This window comes from Oncorhynchus masou, chromosome 13 (assembly GCF_036934945.1).
Source record: "Oncorhynchus masou masou isolate Uvic2021 chromosome 13, UVic_Omas_1.1, whole genome shotgun sequence".
Lineage (NCBI taxonomy): Eukaryota > Metazoa > Chordata > Actinopteri > Salmoniformes > Salmonidae > Oncorhynchus > Oncorhynchus masou.
Genome location: NC_088224.1, coordinates 38,768,584 through 38,784,876, shown reverse-complemented (window position 1 = coordinate 38,784,876; position 16,293 = coordinate 38,768,584).

The window sequence follows — 16,293 nt, the reverse complement described above, 5'->3', positions numbered from 1 at the left end:
GTTCTCCACACAGCTATTATATATGGAATAATCGGGATATATTGTATAAAAATACCTCTCTGTTTTTGGAATATTGGTTCTGAAATAATATCCTATTGGTGAGCCAACTGGTAAATGCAGAGGGTCTTTTACTCAGTTATAAAGAATTCTTATCACTTTACAAGGTCCCTGTAACACCTAAAGATTTTGCAATTGTTTTAGATGCCATTCCCTCAGGTGTTGCTATGTTATTCAGGAACGTGTTAAGACCTGACCCTCAGAGCCTACCTTCTCTTGACCCTGTTGACTCATCAGTAGGAAAGATTTGTTTCTCTTTTGGTCCATTCAACAACAGAGCGATACTATCCTTGTTTCAGCAGGATGTTGTATCTATACCTTATGTCATGCCTTATTGGAATGGATTTATTGATAATATCTGTTGGAAAAAAGTTTGGATGTTGCCAAACACATACCTACTTGTTAACAAAATTAAGGAAGTTTCCTTTAAAATGATTCATAAATATTATCCTGCCAACCACCATATGAAGAAGTTTAAGGAAAACATCAACTCAAATTGCTCCTTTTGTAATGACCACCCAGAAAGAGTTTTAGCATTGTATGCATGTAAGAAAACTGTGGCAAGACATCAGTAGGTTTGTAATTGAACATATTTATGAAGATTTTACACTATTGTGGAGAGATGTACTGTTTGGATTCTTTACATACAATAGAAATAAGCGGAATCATTTTTATGTAATTAATTTCATTATTCTTTTGGCCAAATTTCATATACACAAATGTAAATTTACAAACAGAAAACCACATTTTTGTACCCTACAAAAAAAATTGAACTATATTTTAAGACGGTTAAATGCTCTACTAACAAAAAAGCTGTTAGAATTGTAAGTATATGCATGTCCCTTAAGGTCCTTGTGTAATTGTAATGTGATATTGTACCCCCTAGCTCTATTGTCTATTGTTTGTAATCTATGTATGCTTGTGTTCCCTCATGTGCTTTATGTATTGATTTGATATTAATAAAAAAAAATAAAAAAACAATTAGCACAGGTAAAAAAAAAAAAAAAATAGAATTAAATAAAAAAAGAGTAGACATCCAACATTTCAGCCCTTTGGGTCCTGCCATAGAGTTATATTACAAGTGCCCTTCCAAGAAAGCTCAAGGTCATTGGCCACAGATAAAATTACGTCAAATCACGTTATATGTACAGTAGCTTTGATTGGACTGATCATGTCAACATCTTACTTTCAAAGTCTTAGCTAGCAGTCATCATGAATCAAGTTGACAATTTTTGTCATATAATGAAGCGAAATTATAGATAAAACGTATCAGTTCTCATCGGCCATTGGACATAAAGATTACACAACAAGTTGGAAATTGCAAATTCAACAATGAGTTGTTTGGAAGGAATCAATGGCTAACTGCAAGCATTGCAAAGCAACCACTAACGTCAGCCTACTATTCAATGGAGTGTCTGTGTGTTTTCCCCCGAGTTCCCACCATAAATCCAGAGAATGCCAGAATTTGATTACAAAATTTGCCCACAAAAGCTCATTTAACGCATCAAATAGTGATATATATTTTTCACACGCAAAGACCCAAACAGCGTTCAATGTGCCTCATAGTAATAATTTGGTCTATTTTCACCTCTTAAAATTGTACCTACTGTTCTAACTTGGTGGTGCACATGTAGCCTATAACCTGTTTTTGTCAGGAATCAAGGTAAAGACCTAGATGCAGACACATCGAAATGACAATTTTTTAATATTCCAACAGGGGCAGGCAATAGACAGGTCAAGGCAGGCAGGGGCAGCGTGGGTGTTCTATATTTGTTCTTATCGTGCCCATACCTCTATGTGATGGTAGTCCATTGTGCCTTCGCATCAATACAATGGTAATGAAAGGATTTAACTAAGTGAGGTAAAAAAATATTTAAAAAATATAAAAAAATCTATTTGACTATAAGACACTCTTTTGGCGCATTTCCAGTGAAGGTTTACCTCAGTGTTTTACCCAAAAGGCTCACTTTTCTGTTTCAATCTATGCAGCCTGTGTCTCACTGGGCCATGACTCTGGCGGACCTTCTCTAATTGGGGCCCAAAGCCAAGCCACTCTTACTTTTCAGCGACATTTGCATAACTATGGCTAACTGAACTTTAACACCTTCTCACAAAGCAACTGCTTGAATGATGCAGAGGTTGTTGATTCTGCTCACCACAAGCCTTTAGTGTCACACACCTGATGGAAGCACAATAACACCAGAGCGCACACTAACATAAAACACTGGCGACCCACTGGTGCGGGGGTGATCTCATTGGAAACACCAAAAGGGACCTTAAGGGACAAAATTCCATAGTATTCCTATGGGTATGTATGCAGTGAATGCTTCTGCATCAGGGCAGCTGATTGCTGCTTTAGGCTCAGTTTCATGAAACAACATGAAATCTATTCATGAATTCACAAGGTAATGTGTGGATTTCCCCTTAAAAGAAAACCCCGCACACAGTGGTTTTGTGGAAAATCCACAAACTAACCATCTAGCCACTATGCTTCATGAGAAACACGACACACCGTTTCTCCGGATTAAAACGAGGCCTGTCTTACACCCCAATTCCAGATAGGCTTCCACTTATATGCATTTTTCTGTGAGTTTAGTAACTAAATGGGCAATTTCAATTATGTTTCATAAACATCCTTAATGCTTATTTACAATGTTGGTGAAACCCATAGTTACACAAAAGCAGCAAAGCTTAATTTCTCAGAAAAAATGTCCATCTTTCTATCTCACATTCTTTATTTTTTGTCACCTTTCATTTTTCTAAACACAAACAGAAACAACACGACAACAAAAAACATAACCACCACACATAATACACATGCCCACACCTGTACTTGAACGTATCAAATATACATTTCAAATTCACACACGATTATGTCCGTTGGGAAATGTCACACTCCTCAAGTCAATATAAGGTTTCCAGATTTGATCAAATGTGTCTTTTGCTTTGGTTAATTTTGTAAAACACAGAATCGAATGGAATGTAACCACATAGTTCAGTCCTCCAGTTCGGTATTGACGGTGAGTATGATGCCTTCCAATTGATAGCTATAAAATAAAAAAAATCTGCAATTTGACCAAAGTTACAAAACTTTCTTTGATATTGGTAACCAATATATACATTTCCCAAAAGACATAATCATGGAGATGGATGGGGCTGAAGAAGATGGCCGCCATTTTATGGGCTCTTAATCAACCGTGCTATTTTATTTGTTTTTTTCCCTCATATTTTGTAACTGATTTTGTACATAATGTTGCTGCTCCCGTCTCTTATACGCTGCTGCTACTCTCTGTTTATTATCTATGCACAGTCACTTTAATAACTTTACCTACATGTACATATTACCTCAATTACCTCGACTAACCGGTGCCCCCGCACATTGACTCTGTACCGGTACCCCTGTATATAGCCTCACTATTGCTATTTTACTGCTGCTATTTAATTATTTGTTACTTTTATTTATACATTTTTTATGTATTGTTCTTAAAACTGCATTGCTGGTTAAGGGCTTGTAAGTAAGCATTTCACTGTTGTATTCGGTGCATGTGACAAATACAATTTTATTTTATTTGATATAAATTCCTAGACACAATGATATGATAGCACAGACATTATACCAAAATTGTGTCAGGTGGTCACAGGACCACAGCATGTAATAGCGCAGACAGAAGGGGTAACCCAGACACGTCACAGGGGCTATAAAGTTGAAGCATCCGTTTAAAACATTTTCTCACCACCAAATATGGTACTGAGAGGAATTCAGTTGCGGGTAGTGGGAGAGGCAGGTACAAGGTGAAACTGGGCCAACATTCTGCTGATTTTCTAATCGATGTCAAAATCTGATCTCAATATATTTTTCTGTTCCCAAAACTGAAATATGTTATGAACTGTGGTGGCTAATTTCTGTATTACCAAATGAGGAGAAACAAACTTCACACACCAGTCAGAGTTATACTTAAACTACATTTTTAATAATAAGAGCTTTGCAATAGCACTTGACTTTCAATGATATGCAATTTCTAATGAACCATTGTACAAAAGTACAAAGATCTTTTATAGCCAAGATACACCCCTCTCAACCTATATGACGAACAACAGATACATAGAATGGTCACAAGGTTAAGATGTGTATGAAAGGTATCTACTTCATTGTAAAGACCAGTGTCTGGTCCTCCTACTCCAAACTGGAACAGAACCATTAGCAGAAGCCCTCCTCAGTAAAACACACACACAATAGTTAACAGAATACTCTATTCTGTTGAATAAAACAACCATTATAATACAATACAAGCATTATAACATAATCTTGCAATTTCCATGACAGAACACAGTGCACTAGGTTTTATAGACTTGACTCTTTGCCAAAGTTTTAGAAAATTGGTGGGATGCATGCCAGCATGCCACTACACAACACAACACCAAATAATACATTAATTGCACTATAATGGTGACAAACGGTGCCCCCAAACTGTTAGGACCTACATAAAGCTCTCCCAACCGCAGTCCCAACATCTTACCACAGCTACACCTGGCTATCAGCGGTATCTTGTCTGACAGCGAAACAGTTCATTCAGCCTCATTTACAGCCATAAAAAAACATAACTGATATGGCTGACTTGCTTGAACAAATGTGGTTTCTAATGACAATTGAGATGTACGAACTATGGCATAAGGGGACAACAAGTGGATAAGAGGTAATCCGTCATTTCTATTTAGACATTAATGAGCGAGCTAGGATGGACATAGTCAATATAACTATTTGTTTAGCACTTTTGAAATGTACAGCGACAGAATTCAGAACATGGACCGTTCTTTTACTGTGTTCTCCCCATACTCCAAGTCAGAACCGTAGGATAAATAAAGGGGGCATATAAGCAGACAATGAAAGCCCTTACAATATTCAATGATTACATTTCTCTAAAGCAGGTTATGGACTACATGTGCACCACCAAGTCAGAACAGTAGGCAAAATTAAGAGGGATAAATAGACCAAATTATTAGTGTGAGGCCCATGGGATACTAACATCTCACTACACAACATACACTTAGTATTTCTTTCTTAGCTACAGTATACATATCTCCCTGGTATATTACATAATTTATGCAGCAGCATACAATACATTTTGGGACTCACCTTGTGCTGTGCTCACATGAACAAGAAGGTGGTGCTGCGGTCCTTCGTGGGCAAATTTTGTCATCAAAGTCTGGCATTCTCTGGATTTATGGTGTTTTCAAAACAACTGGGAACTCTGAAAAAACAAGGTCGAATCACGATGACATCATTGATCTTCAGGTCGTAGCTCTAGAAAGAGGCCGGATTTACAATTCCGAGTTGGATGACCATTCAAAACTTGTTTTCCCAGTCGGAGCATGTTTATTCCCGAATTCCCAGTTGTCTTGAACTCACTGAAGTCAAGTTTTCACAGTTCAGAGTTAACAGTTGTTTCGAGCGCAGCACAAATCATGCTTTATTGACAGCATAGAAAATGTTGAATGTTTATAATTTTAAACTTGGAAAAGAGCCTATTAAAACCTGTTGCGACTCTAGGGGCAGTATTTTCATTTTTGGGAAAAAAACATCCCTGTTTTAAACGGGATATTTTATCAATACAAGATGCTAGAATATGCATAAAATTGACAGATTTGGATAGAAAACACTCTAACGTTTCCAAAACTGTAAAGATATTGTCTGTGAGTATAACAGAACTGATGTTGCAGGTGAAAGCTTGAGAAAAATCCAATCCGGAAGTGCCCCAGGTTTTGAAAGCGCTGCGTTCCAATGAGTCCCTATTGAGCTGTGAGTGTGCCATCAACGAGCTTACGCTTTCTACGTATTCCCCAAGGTGTCTACAGCATCGTGACGTAGTTTTACACATTTCTGTTGAAGAATAGCCGTAGGCGGCCACATTGCGTAAGTGGTTACATGGTGGCTCCGAGAGAGATTCTCGCATAAAATACAAAGGTAGCCATTACTCCAATCGGTCCTACTGAAAAACGAATTGTCCCGACGGATATATTATCGAATAGATATTAGAAATTAATAAACAGCTTGTAAAATTACAGAAAACGATGTCATGGCTTTAGAAGCTTCTGATAGCTGGAGGAGTACCTATGGATGTATTTCAAGGCCTACCTTGACATTTCAAGTGCCTCTTTGATTGATCAATGGAAAATCAAAAGAAATCAGCCAAGACCTCAGAAATATAATTGTAGACCTCCACAAGTCTGGTTCATCCTTGGGAGCAATTTCCAAACACCTGAAGGTACCACGCTCGTCTGTATAAACAATAGTACGCAAGTATAAACACCATGGGACCACCCAGCTGTCATACCGCTCAGGAAGGAGATGCGTTCTGTCTCCTAGAGATGAACGTACCTTGGTGTAAAAGATGCAAATCAATCCCAGAACAACAGCAAAGGACCTTGTGAAGATGTTGGAGGTAACAGGTACAAAAATATCTTCTGGATGGCAGCATCATGTTGTGTGGGTGCTTTGCTGCAGGAGGGACTGGTGAACTCCACAAAATAGATGGCATCATGAGGTGGGAAATTATGTGGATATATTGAAGCAACATCTCAAGACATCGGTCAGGAAGTTAAAGCTTGGTCGCAAATGGCTCTTCCAAATGGACAATGACCCCAAGCACACTTCCAAAGTTGTGGCAGAATGGCTTAAGGACAACAAAGTCAAGGTATTGGAGTGGCCATCATAAAGCCCTGACCTCAATCCCATAGAAAATTTGTGGGCAAAACTGAAAAAGCATGTGTGAGCAAGGAGGCCTACAAACCCGACTCAGTTACACCAGCTCTGTCAGGAGGAATGGGACAAAATTCACCCAGTTTATTGTGGGAAGTTTGTGGAAGGCTACCTGAAACGTTTGACCCAAGTTAAACAATTTAAAGGCAATGCTACCAAATACTAATTGAGTGAATGTAAACTTCTGACCCACTGGGAATGTGCTGAAAGAAATAAAAGCTGAAATAAATAATTTTTAGGAAGCTACAATATTTGGAAGCTACAATCTATCTGTAATATTATAGCTGATCTACCCTCTAAAAAAAAGTCATAACCGTAGGATAAATAAAGGGGGTATATCGGCAGACAATGAAAGCTCTTACAATATTTGATGATGACGTTTCTCTAAAACAGGCTATAGGCTACACTTGCACCACCAAGTCAGAAAAATAGGCTACGTGATGAAGGGGAAAGGGACCAAATTATTAGGTTGAGGCTCATGGGCTACTAACAGCTTACTACACAACATACATTTAGTTTTACTTTCTAAGCTACAATATACAACTGGGAACTCTGAAAAAAACAAGATTGATTCATGACTTCAGTGACCTTCAAGTCGGAGCTCTAGAAAGGGGCCCGACTTGGAATCCAAGTTGGATGACCGTTCAAAATGTTTTTTTCCCAGTCTGAGCTCGTTTTCTTCCGAGTTCCCAGTTGTCTGGGACTCACTGAAGTCTGAGATTTCCCAGTTCTGAGTTTCCAGCTGTTTTTAAGGCAGCAGAAGTAATGATGGATTGACCTCATGGCCAATGTATTCAACCTTTTCTGGCCCATGATATTTCATGTGAATGTTTATCCTTTTATGCTTGGAAAAGAGACCCTTAAACACAGACTTGGATCACACACCCTCTCCACCAAATAGCAGGCGGGGGAAGCAAAATAGTGATTGCTTTGCAGCACTTGCAGTTAGTCATTGATTCCTTCCGAACCACTCATTGTTGAATTTGCGATTTCCAACTTGCTTGAGCCAATACATTGAAGCAGCATATCAAATTGGGGTAATGTTATAGGTTGCACTGGGAAGTATAAGTATTTGCCATTTTATATTATTTCATTAGAAATCCGAGCATTTCAAAAGGCTAGCTAGCTTGCAGTGTTTAGCAAACTTGCTAGCAAGGGAAGACAACAAGACAAGAGACTCTTCTTTTGCTTTCACAACAAATGAGAAGACACCAAGAAAACCTCTGTCGCCCCCTTGTGAATGTTGACCAGTGAAAAAGCAACTATAGAGGATGCGTGTTGCTGGAACAGAGGCAAAGAAAAACCTAACTTGTGTATTAAATACATATCCAGCAGCACCCTTCACCCCCACTGCCTTCAACCCATTTTATTATTTCACATGTTGCTCAATTCAAGACCTTTTGACTCATGACAAATCAAATGAATCAGACATAAAGTAGGAGTTCCCTCTTCCTACAGGTCAACATGTTGATTGAAGAATGTGATACCATTGGCATGGTACTTCTCGACAATGGCATTTGGTCAATTTGCTTTCCACACCTTGATTTATAAAAGTACTTCAAATTGTATAATACATTGAAGAGATAAAATCACCCAAAATATATCACAATATTTACAGTATCACCAGTTACACTATTCAAACCGGTCAAAAAAATGTCTGTTTTTGCATTGGACATTTTGACCTTTCACCCATGTTACATTCAGTCTAAGCAAAGCAATGATGATAAAGGGAAGAGCATCAAAAAGATGAGAGGAAGGAGGGTGCGGCCGGCTGGTCTATTCTGTTTGTTCCCATCCATTTATGTTCCTTTCCTCCAATGTCCTGAGGGGGATTTCTGTTTCTCTGCATCCTGGACGTTTAGGCCTTTTATGAATGACAAGGCTAGCTACACAGTTTCAGACAATACAGGAAAACAGTTTTGATTCTCATTGAGAATATTTATCAAAAGTAGATGTTAGCTGAATTGTCTCTTTCATACTTTTTCTATCAGTACAAGAGTCCCGAAAAATATAATCAGAGAGAGGGGGAGAAAGAGAGAGAGAAAGAAGGCTAATTTAATTGTGGTTTTGACAGTCTGGTTTTATCTGAACTGGCAACCACAGAGCGGAAGCTAAGCCTCTGTGTTCACCTCTGATACAGTTTGTCTGAAGGAGAGACCAGTCATGTGACTGAGACATGATAGAAACCTTCTGTCTTGGAGGAGCAATGTGGTGACTAAAAAGAGAAACAAGCAACCACCACGCTTCCTCAAGTCATGTTGTCCAGATCACATCCTCTTCTTCTGACTCCCTTTCACCTTTCTTCCTATTTTCTCTCAACTCTATTTCTCCCCTTTTAATCATCAATGAGAGTGAATGAGGTGCAGTTTTGAATGGTTTTATGTGAGGTGTGAATGTTAGTTAGCCTATTGCAGCCTACCCCCCCACCCCCACCCCATTTGAATCATCAATGAGTGTGAATTAAGGTGTCAGCAATATGGAAAATTCACCAGTGGCACATAAGGATAGTAGACGTTGACTCTAAATGGAAAAGCTGATATGTAAAATGGGAATAAATATCCTTGTTTTTCCACTGTTGAAACATGACACTTATTACAACATAGAATGACTGAAGTCATCTATGACTTTCCCCAAAAGTTATACCACTTCCCCCTGATTGGTAGTTTCTATTATCTAGGCACAGTTCCACTTTCTTTATGAGCTGTGTGTTCATTGTCTTCATTGTTCTTTCATGCGCAGTGATACACCTGGCCTGTCCGCTGCCTATCGGGTATTCCTATTTGTTCTTGTCAATTTATATTGAAAATTGATGCAGCTTTAAATGGTTTTATATGTGGTGTGATTGCTAGTTAGCCTATTGCATATCTGGACAAATGATCCATCTACCACTATTGTCACTATGAATGCTGGATAGACTGGGAGACGATACTGACCTGTGGTATAGTAAAAGTTAGCGCACGGAAAAGCATGTGCTGTCACGAGTCCGACTGAGGGTGGTTTCCCTTCCCGGTCGGGTGGCGCTCGGCGGTTGTCACCGGCCTATTAGCTGCCACTGATTGTCTTTTCTCCCCCTCCTTGTATGTTTATTGGTAGCACCTGTGTGTATGATTAGTTTGTTCAGAAGGGAGATGAGTGGAAAACCGCATTTAGTACCACATCAGGCCACTATGAGTACCTCGTCATGCCGTATGGGTTAAAGAATGCTCCAGCCGTTTTTCAATCCTTTGTAGACGAGATTCTCAGGGACCTGTGCGGGCAGGGAGTGGTTGTTTATATTGATGACATTCTGATCTACTCGGCCACTTACCCCGCGCATGTGTCTTTGGTACGCAAGGTGCTTGGGAGACTGCTGGAGCATGACCTATATGTGAAGGCTGAGAAATGTGTGTTCTCTAAACGAGCCGTCTCTTTTCTGGGTTATCGCATTTCCACCTCTGGGGTGATGATGGAGGGCGACTGCATTAGGGCCGTGCGTAATTGGCCGACTCCGACCACGGTAAAGGAGGTGCAGCGGTTTTTGGGTTTTGCCAACTACTACCGGAGGTTTATCTGGGGTTTTGGCCAGGTAGCGGCTCCCATTACCTCACTGCTGAAGGGGGGCCCGGTGCGGTTGCAGTGGTCAGCAGAGGCGGACGGAGCATTCAACAAGTTGAAGGCGTTGTTCACTGATGCACCCGTGTTGGCATCCGGACCCCTCTCTAGCATTCACAGTGGAGGTGGACGCGTCCGAGGCTGGGGTGGGGGCCGTGCTATCACAGCGCTCGGGTACGCCACCAAAACTCTGCCCCTGCGCTTTCTTCTCAGCGAAGCTCAGCCCAGCGGAGTGTAACTATGATGTGGGGGACCGGGAGTTGCTAGCGGTGGTTAGAGCTCTGAAGGTGTGGAGACACTGGCTTGAGGGGGCTAAGCACCCCTTTCTCATCTGGACTGACCACCAGAATCTGGAGTATATTCGGGCAGCTAGGAGACTTAACCCACGTCATGCAAGGTGGGCCATGTTCTTCACCCGGTTCCGGTTTACTTTGTCTTATAGACCGGGCTCCCAGAACGTGAAGGCTGACGCACTGTCCCGCCTTTACGACACGGAGGAGGGGTCCACCGAACCTACTCCCATCCTTCCCGCCTCAAAGCTGGTAGCACCAGTGGTATGGGAGGTGGACTCGGACATCGAGCTGGCGTTACGGGCGGAACCTGCGCCGCCTCAGTGTCCGGCGGGGCAAAGGTACGTGCCGCTTGGTGTTCGGGACAAGCTGATTCGGTGGGCTCACGTCCTACCCTCCTCGGGTCACCCTGGGGTGACGAGGACAGTGGGGAGCCTTCAGGGGAGGTATTGGTGGCCTACTTTGGCTAAGGACGTTAAGGGTTATGTCTCCTCCTGTTCAGTGTGCGCCCAGAGTAAGGCTCCTAGGCACCTTCCTAGAGGGAAATTACAACCCCTCCCCGTTCCACAGCGGCCATGGTCACATCTATCAGTAGATTTCCTGACCAATCTTCCGCCGTCTCAGGGGAACACCACGGTTCTAGTGATTGTGGATCGGTTCTCTAAGTCCTGCCGTCTCCTCCCGTTGCCCGGTATCCCTACAGCCCTACAGACTGCGGAGGCATTATTCACCCATGTCTTTCGGCACTACGGGGTGCCGGAGGACATCGTTTCTGATCGGGGCCCCCAATTCACGTCTCGGTATGGAGGGCTTTCATGGAGCGTTTGGGGTCTCTGTCTGCCTGACCTCCGGTTATCACCCCGAGAGTAATGGGCAGGTGGAGAGACTGAACCAAGAGGTGGGTAGGTTTCTGCGGTCGTATTGCCAGGATCGGCCAGGGGAGTGGGCACGATACATTCCCTGGGCTGAAATGGCCCAGAACTCACTACGCCACTCCTCTACTAACGTGTCCCCTTTTCAGTGTGTGTTGGGGTACCAGCCGGTCCTGGCACCATGGCATCCGAGCCCGACCGAGGCTCCTGCGGTGGAGGAATGGGTACAGCGCTCCAAGGAGACCTGGAGGGCCGTCCAGGAATCTCTACGACAAGCGAGTGGACGGCAGAAGAGGAGTGCTGACCGCCACCGCAGTGAGGCCCCCGTGTTTGTCCTGGGGGACAGGGTCTGGCTCTCGACCCGAAACCTACCTCTCCGCTTGCCCTGCCGAAAGCTGGGTCTGCAGTGTGTAGGGCCCTTTAAAGTCCTGAGGAGAATAAACGAGGTGTGTTATCGATTACAACTCCCTTCCTATTATCGCATTAACCCCTCGTTTCATGTGTCTCTCCTCAGGCCGGTGGTAGCTGGTCCCCTGCAGGACAGTGAGGTGCCGGAGGTCCCTCCCCCCCCTCTGGACATCGAGGGGTCCCCGGCGTATACGATCCGGGCCATTCTGGACTCAAAATGCCGGGTGAGGAGCCTGCAGTACCTCGTGGCCTGGGAGGGGTACGGTCTGGAGGAGAGGTGCTGGGTACCGGTGGGGGACATCTTGGATCCATCCATGTTGAAGGATTTCCATCGCCTCCATCCGGATCGTCCTGCACCCCGTCCTCCGGGGCGACCTCGAGGCCGATGTCGGCGCGCTGCGGGAGCCGCGCCTCGGGAGGGGGTACTGTCACGAGTCCGACTGAGGGTGGTTTCCCTTCCCGGTCAGGTGGCGCTCGGCGGTCGTCGTCACCGGCCTATTAGCTGCCACTGATTGTCTTTTCTTCCCCTCCTTGTATGTTTATTGGTAGCACCTGTGTGTATGATTAGTTTGTCTTTATTAGACAGCCGGCCCGCCTGGTTGTTGTGCGGGATTATTCTTTGTAATCTTCTGCCCTGTATCAGAGGAACGTGTTAGTTCCTAGTCGTGCCTTTTTTGAATCGTCATTTTGACATTCCCTGTGTTTTGGGGCCGTGATCATTGTTAGCACCCTGAGGTGCGTTTAGTGCATTAAAGAGCACAGCATTGTACTCTCTGCCTCCTGCCTTTGACTCCACACCCACGACACCCGGATTGTTACATGTGCATTTAGGGAAGTACCAATACATCTTGATATAGAGGATGTGCATGCAAGCAGATGAGGAAATTTGGCGAGGATGGAAGAAATTATCTAGTAAAACCACAAACCCTCCCCAAAGCTAAAAAAAAAGAAGGTTTGACAACCCTCCCCTATTTTGGACCACCTCAGCCCCCCCAGTAATTTGTGAGCTGTCACTTAAGCAACATATCAATACTGATGTAGGTTACCCTGGCAAGCATAAGAATATTTGCCAGGGCATTTTTGTTACATGTTTTTATTTCATCCCCTTTTTTCGTCATATCCAATTACAATCTTGTCTCATCACTGCAACTCCCGAACAGGTTCATGAGAGGCAAAGACCAAGTCATGCATCCTCTGAAACATGACCCACAAACCACACTCCTTAGCAAGGTAAAAATCTGTTGTTCTGCCCCTGAGCAGGGCAGTTAACCTGTTGTTCCCTGGGTGCCATGGATGTCGATTGTGGCAGCCCCCCACACATCTAGGATTCAGAAGGGTTGGGTTAAAAGCAGAAGACACATTGAGTTGTACAACTAACTAGGTATCCCCCCTTTCCCTGGAGTGTTGTCCTGCAGCGAAACAGTTCATTCATTTTAATTTAATGCCTTTTAGAAAACATAGCTGATATGGCTGATTTGCTTAAATCATATGTGGTTTCTACTGACAATTGAGATGTACAAACTATGGCATAAGGGAACGTTGAACGGATTAGAGGCAAGCCGAAATTTCGATTAAGACATTATTAAGCGAGCTAAGACGGACATAGTCAATAAAACTATTTGTTCAGCACTTTTCAAATGTATAGCGTTTACATCCCGCCTCAATCCGATACCTCTATGGCCCTCAAAGAACATCACTGGAATTTATGCAAACTGGAAACCACATATCCCGAGGCTGCATTTATTGTGGCTGGGGATTTGAACAAATCAAATCTGAGGACTAGGCTGCTGAAGTTCTATCAACATATTGACTGTACTACTCGCGCTGCTAAGATTCTCGACCATTGCTATTCAAACTTCCGGAATGCTTACAAGGCCCTCCCCCGCCCTCCTTTCGTCAAATCTGACCATGACTCTGTCTTGCTCCTCCCGTCCTATAGGCAGAAACTCAAACAGGAAGTACCCGTGCTTCTAACTATTCAACGCTGGTCTGACCAATCGGAATCCACTCTTCAGGTTGTTTTGATCACGTGGACTGGGATATGTTCCGGGTAGCTTGCAAAAGTGATCTCGACGCATAAACAAATACGGTGACTGAGTTTATAAGGAAGTGTATAGGAGATGTAGTACCCACTGTGACAAGTAAAACCTAGCCTAACCAGAAACCGTGGATAGATGGTAGCTTTCGCGCGAACCACCGCATTTAACCATGGCAAGGTGACTGGTAATATGGCAGAATATAAACAGTGTAGCTATTCACTCCACAAGGCAATCAAACAAGTGAAATGTCAGTATAGAGATAAAGTGGATTCGCAATTCCAACAGCACTGTCACACCATGACCTTAGATATCTCTGTTTTTCTATATATTTTGGTTAGGTCAGGGTGTGACTAGGGTGGGTCCTCTAGGGGTTTTTGTATGTCTATATTGGCCTGATATGGTTCCCAATCAGAGACAGCTGTTTATCATTGTCTCTGATTGGGGATCATATTTAGGTAGCCATTTTCCTCATTTGTGTTGTGGGATCTTGACTATGTTTAGTTGCCTGTCTGCACTCAGCTTCACGTTTCGTTCGTTGGTTTTGTTGTTTTTGTTAAGTGTTTTCATTCATTAAAAGAGAATGTACGCATACCACGCTGCGCCTTGGTCTCACTCATACGACGATCGTGACATGCTCAGACTCGGACAACAAAAGGAAAACCAGCCACAATGCTGAGACAGACGTCTTGGTTCCAGACAGGCTAACCACATTCTTCGTATAATTTGAGGATAACACAGTGCCACCGAAGCAGCCCACTACCAAGGACTGTGGGTTCTCCTTCCCCATGGCCGACATGAGTAAAACGTTTAAACGTGTTAACCCTCGCAGGGCAGCTGGTCCAGACGGCATCCCTAGCCGCGTTCTCAGAGCATGCGCAGACCAGCTAGCTGGTGTGTTTTTGGGCATATTCAATCTCTCCCTATCTCAGTCTGCTGTCTCCACATGCTTCAAGATTGCCACCATTGTTCCTGTACCTGAGAAAGAAAAGGTACCTGAACATAATGAATATCGCCCCATAGCAGTCACTTCTGTCATCATGAAGTTCTTTGAGAGACTAGACAAGGATAATATCCCCTCTACCTTACCTGTCAACCTAGACCCACTTCAATTTGCTTACCGCCCCAATAGGTCCACAGACGATGAAATTGCCATCACACTGCAGCTGGCTGGTGTGTTTTCCGGCATATTCACTGCCCTATCCCGTCTGAACAAGAGGAATACCTATGTAAGAATGCTGTTCATTGACTACATCTCAGAATTCTACACCATAGTCGCCTCCAAGCTCATCATTAACCTTGAGGCCCTGGGTCTCAACCCTGCCCTGTGCAATTGGGTCCTGGACTTCCTGACGGGCCGCCCCCAAGTGGTGAAGGTAGGAAACGTCACCACTTCGCTGATCCTCAACATTGGGGAACAACAAGGGTGTGTGCTTAGCCCCCTTGTGTATTCCCTGTGTACCCATGACTGCGTGGCCGTGCACGCCTCTAACTCAATCATCAAGTTTGTAGACGACACAACAGTGTTTGTAGACAACTACAGTGTCCGTTGTTACAGGAAGGCCAAAAAGATCATCAAGGACAACAACCATCTGAGCCACTACAGGTGCATCAAAGCTGGGTCCGAGAGACAGAAGCTATTTTTCAATATCAAGGCCATTAGACTATTAAGCAGCCGTCACTAACTCAGAGAGTAGGCTGACTACATACAGACTTGAAATCATTGGTCACTTTAATAAATAGATCACCAGTCACTTTCCTAATAACACTTTAACAGTGTTTACATGTCTTGCATTACTCATCGCATATGTATATACTGTATTTTTATACCATCTATTACATCTTGCCTATGCCGCTCAGTCATCGCTCATCCATATACTTATATGTACAGTATATATTCTTATTCCATCCCTTTACTTAGATGTGTGTGTATTAGGTAGTTATTGTGGAATTGTTAGATTACTTGTTAGATATTACTGCACTGTCGGAACTAGAGGCACAAGCATTTTTGCTACACTCGCAATAACATCTGCTAAACATGTGTATGTGACCAATAAAATATGATTAGATTTTCTGCTGGCCTGCCTCACCACCACAGAAAGCACTGAGCTAGGCTGAAACACCTGCATTTTGGAACTGCCTGCTTGTATGCGGCTTTATTAACTAATATTTTTTACATTATTTGCAAACTGATATGTGACACGTATTAATGCCAAAATAACATGCAAAACAGGCAAGCCCCCCCCCCCCCAAAACAAACATATATAAAATACAAATATATA